Source organism: Thamnophis sirtalis, unplaced genomic scaffold, assembly GCF_051295495.1.
Source record: "Thamnophis sirtalis isolate CommonGarterSnake01/CBP01778 unplaced genomic scaffold, rThaSir2_p1.2 scaffold_9, whole genome shotgun sequence".
In the NCBI taxonomy this organism is placed as follows: Eukaryota; Metazoa; Chordata; class Lepidosauria; order Squamata; family Natricidae; genus Thamnophis; species Thamnophis sirtalis.
Genome location: NW_028261389.1, coordinates 43278157 through 43296257, shown reverse-complemented (window position 1 = coordinate 43296257; position 18101 = coordinate 43278157).

Below are 18101 nucleotides of genomic sequence, written 5' to 3'. Positions count from 1 at the left end.
TTTAAAGTAATGATGCTCAACCAATAACCAATAACTCAACCAAGAACCAATAACTGCCTCCTTTCCAGATCTTACAGTAACATGGCCTTTAACCACTGAAAATATCTCTTCAGAGTAACATGAAGGTATTTTCAAACAAATATGCCAGAAATAAATATATTCCCTGCCCAGTCCTGAAGCTACTTAATTCGTATTTATTCTTCCCATGTATTCCTTTTTTCTTTGTAAATTGACTCAATAATTTAATAATTTTGGTTTTTTCCCCCCTGTGTCTACATCTTATTATGTTCAATATGAAAAATAGAAATGGACTCTTTGACTGGTGGATGTGGCTTGGCTATGAAAGGTATCAATGGACCTTTTCTCTAAAGTAAAAGTATCAAAATAACATTATTACCAGCAGTGTAAAATACCAAAATGATAAACAATTCTCTGTCTGTAAGAAAAGAACACATAACTCTCTGATTACATGCCATTGATATGATGTTGACTCATAGCAACCATATAGCTAGATTGTTCCAGAATGATCTGTCTTCAGCTTTGCCTTTCATTTCTTCCAACAGTGAATACATCACTGCTATAACTGAATCCGTCCTTCTCATTGCTGCTTATCCTTTCCTTCTCTTTCCTTTCTACTTACCTCAACTTACTTCTCAAGGAAGGTCTGTCTTCACATAACATACTGAAAATACGATTATTTTCAGCCATGACGTAATGGCTACATGTCTGGGTTTACTCGCTGAGTTGGTTGGTTGAATAAATCATAAAGGGACTAGTTTGTTACCCAAACCCAAACAAACTACATACATTATGGTTTATTATTGAATCAGACCATACTGATTCTGGTCTGCATATTGGCACATTTTTTTAAAAAAAATAGGGGTGCGTTCAAATGTGTGATCTTGAACTACAAAGACATTCCCTCATTCAAATTTCATCTTTCATGTGAATATCCATGTAATTTGTTTTTTAGCAGTATGAATTTGATTTATGTATTTTTGTATGCATTTAGATAATTTCTAAATCAATTATTTAGCTTTTCCCAAGAGTTTTAAAATGAGGTAGTCTGTTTGTTTCATTACAGTTATAATATAAACAGTATGTGCATCTGTGCATGTGTGATTTCATGGGTGTATAGTATCAATCATTTAGTTATTTCATTTTGCTAATAATGTTGTCTTTTCAATTTTAACCAGCCATTCCTGGCCAAATTATTGCCAGGAAATATCTTTTGGAAAAAAGAACTGTCTACCAGTATTGAGTTGATTTTCACTGGTGCAACAATGGCAATCATTTAGTGGTGTTCTAATGGCAGATTTTAATCCCACCCCCCATGTTAGACAGTAAGAAAAGTGACAGGAACCGTGACACAAATAATTTTTACTGTCTTTCAAACAATTCAGGCCTATTAACAGTTCTGTCATTAACAATATCTCTGAAATGAAATTATCAATAACTTTTTCCAGTTACCAAGAACTTAACCACAAAATTAGTAAACAATTGTTCTTAATGGTTCAAGTTTGCTTGTAATGTTAACACCTACTTCGGATATACTGTGTGAGAGATAACAACAGTAAATTTTAGTCACACTGAATCACACAGATGTGTGTACAGATGTTAAGTGACAATCAGAGGTGGTATTTAGCAGGTTCTGACCAGTTCTGGAGAACCGGTAGCGGAAATTTTGAGTAGTTCAGAGAACTGGTAAATACCACTTCTGACTGCCCCCCCCCCAATCTATTCTCTGCCTCCCAAGTCCTAGCTGATTGAGAGGAAATGGGAATTTTGCAGTAACCTTCCCCTGGAATGGGGAGGGAGTAGAGATTTTACAGTATCCTTCCCCTGCCATGCCCACCAAGCCACGCGAAGCCATGCCCACCAAGTCACGCCCACAGAACCAGTAGCATTTTTTTTTAATCCCGCCACTAGTGACAATGTCATGTTCAGGCTTCCTGCCTGTTAGGTCAATGTGTTTGAAGCATAATAAGCGCAATTCATTTCTATATGGATTATAGTCTGAGACTTTAGGATTATACGCAGTCCCTGAAAATCTTGTGTGTGGAGCCCTCCAAAGGTTGCCACTGAATGGGACAGAAAAATGAGAGAAGAACAAAATGGTTAAATATAGAGAAAGTGGGCAGCTCTATTGCTTTTAAATGTATTTGTATTACATTTAAATTAATTTATATCAATACTGGATCTGACTATTTTGGGAAGTACATTTCTGAAAATGTATTCTGTTGATAAGGCTTATCATTGCCACTCAAATGTGAGTATCATCTTTTGTTCCTCAGTAGGTGTCCAGGATATAAGCTCTTTTCATAAAGTACATTAATGAAATTGGTGAGCTTCTTTATCACTCAGCTGCAGAAGTAGATTTAGATTCCAAGTAATTTCCTAATGCCCTGCCTAGATCTTCTAATGTCGCAGATGAGCAAAACAAACATTCTCCTCTAGAAGGATTTCCCCTGATCTCTATTTTCTGTACAACTGTGAAATGATTGTTTTGAAGAGGAACAGAAATTGAAGGACAAAAGGTATATCTATTAACACCTATGCAAAGTATTCTCATTCTGCATATATATTGAAACCCAGCATGCAATTCCAGCAGGTTATTACTGCATTTATTGGTATTTTTTGTTACCCTTTTTTTGGTATTTCATGTTTTCCCCCTTTAAACTTGTTTTTATATCACATTTCATTTTAAAGGAAGTTTCTCATAAAAGATTTCTTCATCTTCTATATTGCATGATTGCACCATTACCCTTTATGTTTTAGAGACCATTACAAAAGTACATTAGGAATTGTATTTCCTAGGTGGTATTTCTATTATAGGCTGCAGGAAAAGTCTTGGAAAGAGGTTTTGAGAATGACTCAGACAAACAGACTAGTAGCAGCTGCTCATCATAATAATTCTTACCCACCTTCTCCATCTGGGGGAAAAAAGTAATAAAAATCTGTTCCTCTGCTATCTATAATAATGTCCAGCATCCTATTCAAAGAAAAGGAACACTATACTGATAAAGTCAAATGATCTGTCAAATGGAACCCCAGAAATTGGAAATCCCAACATTTTTTTTCTCCATAAACATATAAAATACGGTTCCACCACAAAACCGCGGACGACAAAATCGCGGTCGACGAAAGCACGCATTTGACATCATCACAGTGCGACGAAAACATTGCGCTGTGATCGAAAAATGTAAAAATAAAGCGAAAACCTTACCCTAACCCCCCCAAACCTAATCCTAAATCTAACCCTAAACCTAACCGTTAACGTAACGCTAAACCTAACGCTAACCCTTAACCTAACGCTAAACGTAACCCTAACGCTCTAAACCTAACCCTAACCCTAACCCTAACCCTAACCCTAACCCTAAACCTAACCCTTACCTTTATGTGAATCGGCTTGCTTTAATTTAATTTTTATTTCAATTTTTAATTTTTTTCGTCGCGCTGTGATGACGTCAAATGCGCGCTTTCGTCGATCGCGCTTTTGTGGACCGCGGTTTTGACGGGTCACGATAAAATACTCCCACTTGAATTATTTCCCTGTTCAGTTTTATTTTTGAAAATAAATAGATTCCCTGAGGACATTAATCATTTTGGCAAAATATTTTCCAATTGTATCATAGTATAATATACAATAGTATTAAAGAGTCCAGACTCACTGGGTGTCATGTGGCATAAATGCTTAATAAATTACTATGGTTGGCTGCATAGTTGCCAGATGTTTAAGCTGGATTAGCAGTTTTCTCCATTTATCAAGTTCTTTCCAAAAACCTGAGATAGGCAAATGTTGTTGTTTGATGGTGTTAAAGGCACTGTTGCAGGATGTAAGCTGTTCCAAGTAAAGCTGCCTTTTGCATCTGACTGATGGTGATTTGTCTATTTCTAGTTGCATGTCTTTGAATGTTGTGATATTCTCTGGAACATCTTCTTCTTTTCTGCAGTTTCAAAATATTGCAGCATCCAGTATCGCCACTTTTTATCTTCCTAATGACAATTGTTAATTGTGCTGTGTGATGTGGCAGGTGCTTGTTTATGTGAATTTTAAAGTTCTAGAGCACTTTACTTCATTTTCTAATACTTTAGTTATTTTGTGATTCCACCAGTTTTTGCTTGCAGGCAAATGGTATTTCTGGCAGAACTTCCAATAAACCATTATTGTTACTTTGTGAAGCCATTGTTTGTAGTCAGCCTATGTGATCTTCTTGCAGGAGCTAACTAGATGATACACTGTTTTTTAGCTTCTTTGCAGAGATGGCATTTGTTGTCTATTTCTGTCTTCTTAATTATCACTTTGTATGCATTTGTTGTTAAGGGATATAATACTTTGCCTTGCCATGTCTCATTTTTATTCTTCATTTGGACTTTCTTGTAAGCCTTCATTGCATACTACCTTCAGTTACAACGTATGTGTAATATATAGGTATTTAATGTATACTTCAGTTCTTGGGGCAGCAAAAAAGTAAGATTTCCCATAGAACAGAATGTAGCAATAAAAGTCTAATCAATAACTTTAAAATGCTTCTTTCCAATCAATATTCTGCTCTGTCATAAGCAGGGTTTTCTTAACTTACATAGATTTATATTATCATGTATTTTTCATTTGAATCGTAGCAAGAGAGTTACAATAGATATTTGAATTAAACTGTCATTATTATAAAGTAGACAAAGTTCAGACAGTGTTAGCCACTATAACGTGAATAAATTTATAATAAAATACTGCATAATTTATTAAAGCAAATGTATTTTAAATATTCACAGGAGCTTCATTAAATAGATTTGTCTGAATGTTGGTAAAACTAAATTTCATTTGAATTTATAGAATACCCATTTAACGGGTAATTATTTTTCATTTCTCACTGTACAGTTGTGAAGATTAGCCTTTACTATTAGTCATTATCTCTTCCTCCTTCTTTTCCATGCTAAAACATATTGATCTTTTAATCAGTCCATGTAAAAATCCAGAAGTGAATGAGTAGCTCTATTCTAAGCAACAAAGTACTTAATGATATAAAATAACTATTGTTGCTATTGTTCTAACCATTCAGTTGTGTCCAAGTCTTGGTGACTTTATAGGCAAGAGCTGTCTATGCTACCCTGTCAAGCACAAACTCTTTCACTTGTTGAATATTCATCTTTGTATCAGTTTTGATGATATCAAACCAGCGTGTTCTTTGCTTTCTTTTTCTTGTACCCCTAACTATTCCTAGCATAATTGATTTCTCCAATGAATTTGCACTCATGATATGGTCAAAATTAATCAGACGTAGTCTTGTGATTTAGGCTTCTAATGATGTGTCTGGTTTTATATGATTCAGTAGCTCACTGTTGGTTGCTCTGGCTGTCCATGGTGTGTATGGGCAATAATTTACACCAGCACCACAGTTCAAAGGCACCTGTTCTTGTTCAATCAGCCATTCTTAGTGTCCAACTCTCACACCTATACATCATTATAGGGAAGATTATTGCTCTAACTAGCCTGTTTTTTTCATTTGCATCAATATCTCTGCTTTTCTAGATCCTATTCACGTTAACCATTGCAGTGCATCCTAAGGTTATTCTGTGTTTGATTTCAGGAGTAGACATGCCATCGTGAACAATTTTTGATCCAAGGAAGATATATTCTCAAAGTAACTCAATTTCCTCCTTGTTGATTTTAAACATTTTATGTCCATCTGCAGCTATTGTCATTGTTTTTCGTGATGTTAAGTCTCAGTTTTAATTTTTCACTTTCATCCTTGATTATCCAGATCATTTTTTCCAGGTCTTCTTTATTTTCAGCCAATAGTGTTATATCATCGACATACCTCAAATTATTTTTTTCCTCCCCAATCTTCACTCCAACATCAGGCAGTTCCAGATCTAATTTCTACATGATCACTTCAGCATACAGATTGAACAAAAATGGTGATAAAATACAACCCTGTCTAACTGCCTTACTGGTCTTGAACCAATCTGTGTTGCCATAGAGTGTTCTTACTCTCTGTTGCCTTCTAATTAGTGTACAGTGATCTGATAAGTCTGATCAGGTGGGTTGGGATACCAAGATTATGCAAAGTCGCCCATAGTTTTTTGTGTTCTATGCATTCAAATACTTTTCTGTAATTGATAAAACACATACTGTCTACAGATCCTTTTGATATTTATGTGGCTTTTCCATAATCCATCTAATATTGACAATGTGATCTGAAGTCCTGTGCCAGCTTGTACATTAGTAACTCTTGACTGATGACATTCTACAGCCTCTTTTTAATAATTGGTCAACCTATTCTCTAAAGCATCTGCAGGACAAGAAGCAATGGATGGAAACTAATCAAGGAGGAAAGCAACCTAGAACTAAAGAGAATTTTCCTGACAGAACAAATATTATACAGAACCTTGCTTGCATGAGAAATCTAAAATACACATAAAATTCTGAATTAGCAAATTAATACAAGCAAGAGATAAGTCAAAGGCGCTTATGAGTTGTATCTAGCTAAATCATGAATCCTGTTTTCTCCACCATATCTTACCACAATATGCATTATGTTGGAGAAAACATTAAACTACTCCTGAGCCTTTGATTTCACAAATGATGTACCGTGATGATAAAAGTCTAATGTGTCAGTAAGAGATCTCGGCAATTCAAGCTGTTGATGTTGAAAAAAAATCTATATCAGCACAATCTCATTTTGCTCCTTGTAGAGCACCTGACAATTAGGCTGGTTCACTAACCTAGGCAATAATACTCTTTTTCCCTAGAGGCTTTCTGAATGGCAATGTCAAAACCCCCACTACTGATGGGAGAAAGGGGGGGGGGAGAATTAAGACCTATAGAATTTGATTCCATGAATTAATGAAAGAATCTTTAAAACTCAGAGCAGACCAGGTTGCCAATTAATTGTCTTAAATATATGAATACTGAAAATTAGCATATTTTGAATATTGATATTGATTAGAGATAATTGAATGATATGAATGGTTGAATGGAACTGTAGAAGGGTGGGAAGATTAAGGATAAGACTAAAAAAAGAAGTAAAACAAGGTATTGACTCCATCTGACGCCCTACAGACTGCTAAACAAAGGCTCACATGGTTGGTTACCAAGCTAAGAAGAAGCAGAAGTCAAGAAGCATTTGCTCTATTCTCCAAAGAATCATCCAAGGTGTCCTCCCAATTGGAGTGCAACAACACCTTAATAACAGATCCATGACCAGCAGAAACTGAATAGTACTGGATGTATATATGTGAGAAAGAAGAATTTCATATATTTCATGTTAGTTTCTTTAGCCAGTAGGTATGAATTCTGTCCAAGCTAAGTGCTATCCACCTCTTCATGTCCTTGACCTATTGTTGTATGTCTGCTATTGTGATGCAAATGAGATGAGGCAGGGGGTGGAGCTGCCTTATGTGGCCCACACCAGCTTAGCTCAGGATGCTCCGCAGCCAGGGTGGCCTGCAGCCAGGGTATCCATGTCCCAACACCTGCACTGCTTTGTGGCCACAGCACAGGCGCATCACTTGGCCTCCTCCATTGTGGCTGTGAACAAGCAGAAGAAATGGGCTAGTGGCCACGTGGGAGTCTTGCTGGACATGTTGTTGGAACTGTTGCCATGAGGCAAGGTAGTTATTGGGATGTGAATGACCTGGCTGTGGGGCCTGAGATAAGCCAGTGTGGGGTGTGCTCCATCCCAGTCACACCTCGTGGCCATGGCACATTGCTCGACCTCCTGCTGTGCCAGTGCCGGAAGAAGAAGTGGGCCAGCAGCCACATGGGTTCCTGAGGTACATGGCTGCCACTATGATGGAGTTGTCAGGGCCTGGCTGCAGGGGCCATGAGGTAAGCCAGTGTGCACAGTTCCACCCCCCTCACTTTACCTCATTTCATGTTGGTGGCACTGCGAACAACCAGATGGAATGGGCAAGGAGCTGGCTGCCTAGGTGCTTAAGTAGAGCTTATTTTGTGGGGGTCGTGTAGGACTCATATTGGGCACACAGAGAAAACTAGGGTTTTTGGAATAGGTCTTATTTTCAGTGAAACATGATAGTTTTACATTCCAAATCCATGCATCTTGCTTAGAAATAAAACATACCATGTTTACTTGTGAAGGTCGGCACAAGAGAGCCAATTTGGTGTAGTTTAAGTCATCATACTAGAAATCAGGAAACTGTGAGTAAGTCCTGGCTTACCATGAAGCCAGCTGGATGACCTTAGGCCAGTCCCTTTTGCAACTCCATTTTATGTCCTCTTTTTTTATTCTCAGATCTTCACCACTGAATAGGAATATTGGCGTCTTTTATTTTCTTCTTCTCCCTCATAGAATGATTTATAGTTTAGTTTTAAATATTAAGTAATTCTTCCACTGTGGGATTAATAGGTTTGTGTGTGTGCACCATTGGAGTATTATTTTGTACAGTTACTATAATTTGGTAATTAGTCTGAAGTTACTGATCTGCTAATGCTAGTCAGAATCCCAGTATAATGTTTTTATGATGAGTAAGCTTCTGTTTTTCCTTAGTATTGCTGCAGTCAATATACTGTAAACTTGTTTTATTTATAACATTCACACCTGCAGTGAAAATCTTTTCCCTCAATCAGAAATAGCTTATTTAAACATATTCTTATATGCCATTCCAATGCTTGAAGTAGATAAACAATTCCAGATTATATTTCATAATTTATTAAATTAGGAACTATGTATAACATGTCCTTCAGCAAAACTGAATCCTAGCATATTTCATACCGAAAGTTATCCCATTATAATGTCTCACTGTTTTATAATTATTTACATCTGATGTCTTTTTGACTCTGTTTTGACATGAACTATTTCAAAAGTCTTGTCTCATAATATTTCAGTGCTATTCTTTAATTTGGAGATAACCAGGGGTGGAAGCTTTTGGGATCCAATGAGTGCTATTTTGTCAATTCTTGGTTTACAGTGTTTTTTAAAAAAAGCTTTATATTCAGTAAATGCAAATGATCATATTTTTCTGTTTTAGTAAAATACCTTTAGAATACCTTCATGTATTAATTTAGCACAAAATACATTAATTGCATATGGAAAGGACAAGTTTATGGCCCAACTCTGGAGATGAGATTTCCCTTTATTAGATGCATATTTGTGCAATCATTACTGTAAGCTTGGATGCAGAGATAAGAACACTGACAGCAAGCCTTGGTATTTAAAATAGATACTGGAGGTTATTGGTAGCTAACATCTTGAGAATTGTCATAGCATAATGCTTGCCTGTGCTATATATGGCTCATGGCTAAAGATTGTTAAAACAGTTCTGAAATCTGTGCTGTTTTTTTTTTCATGACTTCCTTTGATAGCTCTGACTGCAAGCTCAGCATTCATATTTGCTTTCTACAGTAAAAGTGCTAGTAGAAGAAAAATTGCTTTAAGTTTGGTATGTTTGAACATGTTTAACAGAAAGCATTCTCAATATTAGAATATAATAGGTTAGAAATCATATCTTATTTAAATCCTACATACAATCAATGTTGGATGATGAGGAAAGAAAATGTACAATGAAATTCTAGCACTGAAAATTTAAGATTCCTCTAAGCAATCTAAAATCCATATTTCCTGGTCTTTGTACAATATGCTAAACTGTGTGCCCTATTAAATTTTAAAGGCATTCATATGGACTTCCTGAAACCAAAACCAAAACAAAGCAATCTCCAAAGTATTTCCCCTTTATTAATAACATTGCTTTCTCTGAGTGAAAATAAGGAACATATTACAAACAAAAGAATCTACTTCTGACCACGAAGACCTCCCTAGCTAATAATGCCAATTACTATTTTAAATAGTGATACACGTCAATGGTGGGATTCAAAATCTTTTGCTACTGGTTTGGTGGGCATGGCTAGGTGGGAGGGAATGTGACTGAGTGGGTGTGGCCAACTTGACATTACTCACATCCATGCCCAATCAGTCACAAGACACTCCCCCCACCAAGCCTGCCCACAGGAAAAGGTAGGAATTTTTTTGGGATTTCTTCCTCTCTACCACCACTCTCCCTTTGCCAGTTGCCCCCATTTCCCTCCTAAACCCAGGCCCTAGCCCCACTTCCTCCTCCTCCACCACCTCTTTGGTTGCTTACCTTCCGTGGTGGCTGGTTCAGTCCGGAAGGCAAGGTGACCAGAGTTTTCGGCAGCCTGCAGCCAGTTGCCACTGCTGGGAAGTGCAAGACAATAGGATCGCATGCACGAAGAAGATGGCGATGATGGCAGCCGCTTTTTCCACTAACCAGAGGATTTTTAGTGGACTGCGAGCAGTAGGCAAAGAAGTGGTGAAGTGAGTGGTGACTGGGTGGGTGGGGTAAGCAACCGACGACAGGGGAACCGGTTCAGGGGCGTGACCATCCAGCCATCACTACTGGTTCGCTGAACTGGGTAACATTTTTGGCAAACGAACCAGCTGAATATCACCTCTGATATATGTGTAGTTTCCAGAATAGCAACTTATGTGAATCATATACAGTGCATGAGCTGTCTGCTTATTTTATCTTTGTGATGATTGATCATTTTCAATATATCAGCAGAATAAGTAATTATAAAACATAAATAATTCAGTCAGCAATAAGAATACTGTTGCACTGTTCATTCATCTATTGTTCAACTACTTTTAGTTCCTTCTTTTTTCAAAGAAGCTATCACCTTTGGAGAAGCAGTGATGTTGGCAATTCCTAATAAAGCAAGTAGGATGATGAGCATCACCATTATTTAAGGAAGGCACATCTTAACATTGTATTCTTGTTCCTAAATAATGAGTGCTGTCATTCTCTACTACAGGAACAAGGATGAAGTCTCCATTATGTGAACATTAGTTAGAATAAAGTATCTTTAGGAAAATAAGTATAGTACATATTGAAGAAGTTCTGGTACTGAAAACAATATTTTTGGCTGTATTCATGCTATTTAACCAATGCCTCTGCATCATCTTTAAAATTCTCATATATTCAGAATAGCTGTGTTCTTGGTAAGATTTGGAATACTTTTGTTAACGGGTGAGAATCAATTACATTGTCCAACTCAATTAAACTAATCTGTCTGGAAATATTGGTTGATCTTCAAAACGCTCCATGTAAGAATCTATAATTGCAACTGAATAAAATCAATAAGAAAAGAATTAGCTTTTTAAAAATTCTTTAAATATTTTAAATATTTTTAAATATTAAATTTAAAAATTAAATATTTTTTTAAAAAAGAATGGTATTTTACTTTCACTTAGTAAAAGTGAGGGTATAAGAAGAATTACTAGGAAAGGGAGAGGGTTTGGTAGATTTAGCTTCCAAACAAGAGGTAATTTAGGACTTCTGGCTGACGTGGGGGTGGTATCGGACGTGAAGAGGGGGTCTCCATGCTCCCATGCCAACTTCTCCTTATTGGAGGGCTCTGAAAGGAGCTAAAGCCACCCTTTAGGGGTGGTGAAGAAAAGAGGGGCACCCTGTAGTTCAGGGAGAGCAGCAACTCTCCTGCTGGACTCAGGGCTTCTTCCTTCTCCCTTGACAAAGAGAAGAGGGAGCCATCATGGCTGCCACGAAGCTGGGATAGCTGAGGCAACAAAGAAATGTGCAGGACTGATGCAGATGAACAGTGATTGGATGCTGGACTATCTACTTGAAATTACTTATATAGTCGATTTTGTTCCCATAAACTACTAAATTTGGATTAATTACATCTATAATACTTGAAACAATGCTGAAACTTAAGCTGAGGTTGCCATCTACTGGTGAATTGAATATACCAGACCCCTGCAAATCTTTAAAAAGTCTTCGATGAGAGAAATAACATCCATCTGGAGGATTGTGGTGACACTTACTGTTTTATAACTAGTTACTCTATGATTACTGGAGATCCTATTATGAAAATAAGGGATACTTTTAAGTTAAGCAAAGTTATTTTTGACTTGCGGAAGCTTCCTGGACTATTTAAATGGAATTGATTAACAACCCTGAGATGTAAAGGACTATGATTACTGAACTTTCTGTGGAGTAACATTGGACTGGAATTTATTACTTTTGGACTTGAGTAAGGCAAGATGCTTCACCAGGGAAAAGGAGTGAGATTTGAAGAGAAATAGCATGGATGTTTCAAAGCATTAGGGTTACTGTTCTGACCCCCCTCCCCCCCCCGGACTGTGAATAAACCAAAACACAGGCTTGGCTGTTTGCCACTATTTAATTAATGAGATAACAAATCCTTTGGCTGAGGGCCCAGGTAACCCACGTTCAAGATAATCACTTGGCAGCAACCCAGAAAGTTCAAATGAAGTAACACAGATAATCCAAATGACACCGCTAGAATACAGACAGATTTCTTCAATATTAGTTCGAACAGTTGATTCCTGCAAATGTCCCCTCCCAACGCCTCACTTATAAACCCTCTTGGGAGGGGCCCATCCACAACTACCTGTGTGTAATTATCTTCTATGAGACTGCCTACAGAGTTGCTGCTTGCATTTCTCAGCCCGTCTCAATCGAGCATCAGGGACAAACTGCCTTTGATCTTCCCCACTGCTCCATGCCTCAGGCACCTCCTGGTGGCCAACCAGCCTCTCTGGTCCCAGCTCTGTGTCTGAACCCTGCACAGGATCCTCCACATCTTCCATGGCAGACTCATATGGTTCCTCACTATCTGAGTCCATCCGCAGCTCAACTGGATCCTATTGGACCACAACAGGTTACTATGGAAAAGAATCACAGAGAGATGAAGTACCTAATGCAAGGCATATATGGGAAAATAGAAAATATGCTACAACTGATGATGAACAAAGATCAAACAATCCAGGAAAGAGAGGAGATAGCAGAAAGAATTATATGAGAAGATAGAACGGACAAACTAGCAAACAAAACCAAAAGATGGGAAGGAGAAGATGATAAAGATAATAATGAACAATGAAATAAATGAAGGGAAAAACACTTTAAGAAATTTAAAACAGGAATCAGATAACTGGGAAGATACTTTTGAAAGGGAGATAAGGGTGTGGGTGGATATTCTGGAGACCTGGCAGCTTAGGAGGATAGAGATCAGTGGTGGGTTTCAATTTATTTTAATACAGGTTTGCTCGTGCATGCACGGGGCTTGTGCAATGCCTTGTGCATGCTCAAAAGCTTCTGCGCATGCACAGAAGCATCTAGGCAGGTGGGTGGAGCCTCCCACCCACCACCACTACTGGTTCGCCCAATCTGGGGCGAACTGGCAGAAACCAACGTCTGATAGAGATGGGAGAAATATTAAGTCTGAATGGTGAAGATACAGATGTTGATAGAGATAAAGATCCAAGACAGAAATATGTGAGGCAAACTAAAAAACGAATAAAAATTGAAGTCTTAAATCAGTTGAGAGACGATGGATAGAAAGAAATTATTATAGATATTTCTTCTTCTTTTTTCTAATATAATGATGGCCTCATTAAAAATTTATAGAGGAAGAAATAAGAATACACACCTTTATATAATAAGATTAGTAATAGTGACCTGATTTAGGGGGAATATTAGCAGATATAATTCCCCCCTCCTTTTAATATAATAGAATATAAATAACAATTTGATGGGAAAGACTAGAGGGTGAAAGATGATATTACCAGGTAGGATGATAACATCATTGGCATTAAAATGAAATATTGAAATATTGAATAATTACCTTAAAATTATGTATATCAATTCTAGAATTATATAAGTTTGATTAATATAACAATTATTACAATTATCATTATTGATGTTTGTATCAAAATGAATGATATTGATCATGTATTTATATTGATGTATATTTAAAAATAAAAAAATATTTAAAAATATGTAATTTAAACAGGGCTTTTGAGGAAGATATTGAGGCTTCTTTAATCCTTTAGTTTGTTCTGTTCTGCCCCATAGGGGCATCAAAACTGGACTGGAAAAACAATTAACCATGCAATGGTAGCAGAGTTAGAATAGGTCATTGCTCTAATCTAGTGCCCCTGATTTTAATAATATGCACTTAGTTTTATCCCATTTTGAAGTACTGTAATAAGGTCAAAAAGGAATTATTTGTGATGCACACTTTCCTGATTCTTCTTCTAATTCTCATATTCTTTATCCAACTTTCTCTCCCCCCCCACCACATGCCATGTCAGGGAACAAAAGGGTGTATGTTGTTTCCCATTTATTACATATATATACAACTAAATGAGACTCTGCAGGAAACATTTTTTTTTGTTTTCTTCCTATCTGAAATAAGCTTTTTAAAATAAGCAATATTGTACTTCTATTTTTATCTGTATTTTTCTTTTCTGAGTTATTTCACTGAAATACAAGAACTTTAGATGATCTTATAGGTTTCCTTTTATTTGGGAAATTCAAATATTATTAATGTCTCACATCTGTTGTCAAATGTGAAGTTGCTTTGTTTTATATAAAGTTTTTTTTTCTTACATGCTGAAATCGCAGCACAGAAAACATCAGTTTCCTGTAGCCTTAGATATGTATAACAACTATAGTTTCTAAAACATTGTTCTAGATTAAGAAGACAAATGCCCAGATATTTGAATATATATTATGTAGTAGTGAAAAGAAAGCAAAGTTTGTATATATTTAGGAATTACCTTCTCAGTTAAAAAGGATTTCATTCTGATGTCAATAACCTTCCCCTTCTCAAGGTAAAAATATTAATTCATAGTCATCAAAGATGTAGCTGACAGGATAGGGCTAACTCTACGTTTCCTAGCTAGAAGGCAAGGCTTAAATAAGAATGAAACTTGCTCTTTTCAGACGGTGATTTTTTACCTGAGTGGAAGTGAGTGATGAACTGCCATGTCAGTTTCTGAAGGCCTTGGATTTCGTGTCTCAAAGCCCAATTCTGTACCTGGACATAGACTGGCTCAGCACATTCTTTTTAATTAGCATTTGTTTGGCTTTATCCTATTGGTTCAACATTCTATAAAGCTCTTAGCTGTTCTTTACAACATATCTGTTGTAAAAAGTCACCATGGTGAGATGGATGGCAAAACAAATTTAATAAATAAAAATAAAGAGAGTAATATTAGTATCTAAGGTGTTTTCTGTATTTTGATCAAAAACTTCACAGAAGGTTAATGGAATTGAAATAAGAAGACCCAACTTCATCTGTGTGTGAATATGCAAGAAGGAAAGGAATTCTTTTTAGATCCGAACATCACCATAGCAACAGAGCTTTAGTAAACACAAGATTTTTAATTTTTTTATTAGAATAGTATCCGTAATCTTGTAAATTTCTGTGTGAAAGTAAATATTCACACATCAGCATTTATTACACTGACTTATTAATAGAAGATTATATGTCAATTCAAAGCTTGACCTATGTTATTCTGCGTCCACTTTTGAATTTATTTAGGATTTTACAAATATTTTTAATAAGGCTACAATATAATGGAACCAGTGCCTCTGTAGTTATAGATAAATTTTATCTTGTTTTCATATTAATTTATAATGATTAAGAAACACTGATGGTCAAATGCATTCTAATACACCCATTAGTCTGTTGGTAAAGATTTTGCAGTTTTAGATTAGAATCAGAAAAATTCCACAATTTTTAAATTAGACCATTTCTCACTATTTCCAATGTTTAATTATCTCTCTTTAAAAAGATTATTGAATGTGTTTTCATCTCATTGTGTCCTTTTATGGTTTTAGAAAAACATTATTTGTAGATAATAGTTCCTTGATTATGATATTTTTAGCCCTCAGTAGACACTCAGAGATAAACCACATTTACATACCATTCAAAAGAAGCAATACAAAAGTGAAAAGGAAACAAAAAGACCAGAATGGATCCTCTCCAACAATATCCCAGATAAGCAGCAATTATTACAAGATAAACAAAATACGCTGTTCAAGGACCTACCAAGGAGAAAACCCACAACTCCATCAACGCTAGTAAGACAAAGCTACTGATAATGTTACCTAATTGGATAATGAAACATCTGCAAACAAATATCCAGGTTCAGAGAGCTCTGAGATTTTCCATAGTTGGACTCTACATATTGGAATTATTCAGAAATTTATATGGAACTAGGCACACATGCTCTGCTGAGCCATTGTTTCAGAGATATTTCGTTACCTAACTGGAGACACAGAATCATTGCTGGGTAAAAAAGACGTGGGAGCAGGAGTGACTTCCAACTTCCTGTTGGTTTCCCCATTGACTTTCCTTGTGGGAAGCTGACAGAGAGCATTGGAAATCTTCCTCCCTCCCTCCTTTTCTTCCCTCACTTCCTTCTTCACTACAGGCAGACAAGCAATCAGATATGTGGCTGATGCTGGGGGGAGATGTCCAATCCCTGCTAGGGATTGGAAGACAGGCTGGGAAATTGACACAGAACATTGAAAATAATGTGACTGCAGTAGCAGGACAGCAGCAGATAGACCCAACTGTGAAACTGCCACAATTTCCCCAAACTTCATTCCCTTAGGATTCTGGATTTTGGACACATTCTGTAGGTTAGCCCATGTGAGGGACCTTGGTTCAAAAATTATTGTTACATGATGCATCCTTACACCCAATTAAAGATCATGACAATAAGAATTTTAGTAGTATATAGATATGGGATTTGAAAATAGGCCAAATGGGGAGGGAGAAAGAGGGTGCGGAAGAAGTATGATGATGAGGAACAGGGAGAATACATGCTGGGTGCAAGATGCACAGTATGAGTTTGAGAGGGTGCATGGAGGTATAGCAAGGATTGGGGAGGGATATAGCGCTGTGGTACATTCAGGGTGCATGGAGATTGTGTGAATGAATCATGCAATTTAAGCAGGGAGAGTATATGGGGAGGACACTTACCCCAGTGATTTGCAACTTTTCCTGCTGTCTTCCCCAGAAAGTCAGTGGAGAAGCTAGTAGACAAATTACAAAGGGCATCCATGTGATTGCAAGATGCTGCAACCGGTCATAAATGCAAAATGGTTACCAAGCATCCAGATCTCCAGACCTCTTATGAACTCCAGATCTCACATGATTGTGAGGGTATTGGAGCAGCTGGAATTCTGAGGACAGGTCACAACTACCATTAATTTCATTCAATTCATTCATTCACCTACCCCTCATATAAATTAAAATAATAATCATTTTTTCACTTTTGAAATATGTGTTTAAAATATATTTGTACATCACTCATAATTTAATAATTGCAATACATATAGTTTTATTTACTTTTGTATAATTGATGCAATGCAGTTTTTTGTTCTTAATAATTCACTCATTTGAACTGGAATTGTTTGTTGCATTTACAATATATCAGTGATTAACTTATCAGAAAGGCATTGGCAACAGCGTGGGTGGAATGCTCTACCCAACTTTGTTGTTACAGCTTCAAACCCTCATAGCTTCAATCTCAAACTGTCTACCATGGACCTCACCCTATTCTTAAGAGGTCTGTAAAGGGGCCGTGCATAAGCGCACCAGTGTGTCTATCATCCCTGTCTTACTGTTCTCCCGTGCACCGCTTGGAGAGTCCAAGCAATGGGTTATTTCAGTCTGCTTGCCCTGGACTAAGAAAATCTTTTCCCTGGCCACGCCTCCTGGTGTGGCTTCATTCTCTAGAAAAAATTCTCAGTCAGCCCGATCGGATTGATTTTCATGAGCTCCAGCTATTTGGTCTTTTCCCTTTGGCTTGGACTCTCCAAACTAAGTCTTTTCCCTTCTACTTCTTCCCTTTTTACTTTACTAACCTTTCTTTGTTGTTGTGCTGTGTTTTGGTTGCTGTAACAGGCCTTCTGAGGCCAGGAGGTAGGCGAATGGTGGGGGAGGGTTTTCCAAGGCCGCGCTGACTCAGCTGGCTGCGGAGGCCTGCCGCTTGACCTGCCGCTTGACTTTTAAAAGGCGCGGCAATCACCGGCAAGGCTTTTTAAGACCGCAGAAATCTCTGCGAGCCACCTTTATTGTTTTAAACAGAGTTTTTTCGCTTTTTGGCCTTAGCTTCACTCTAGCCTGCCGCGGAGGGGTGTTAGGAAGCCAGTTCAGCCGCACGCATGCCACACTGCTCTCCTTCACCCCCACGCTGTTGCAGCAGCCATTTTTGGCAGGGGCCTTTCGCGCACCTTTTATGCCAAGGCCTGCCGCTTCAGCAACGCCTCATCAGGAGCCACTG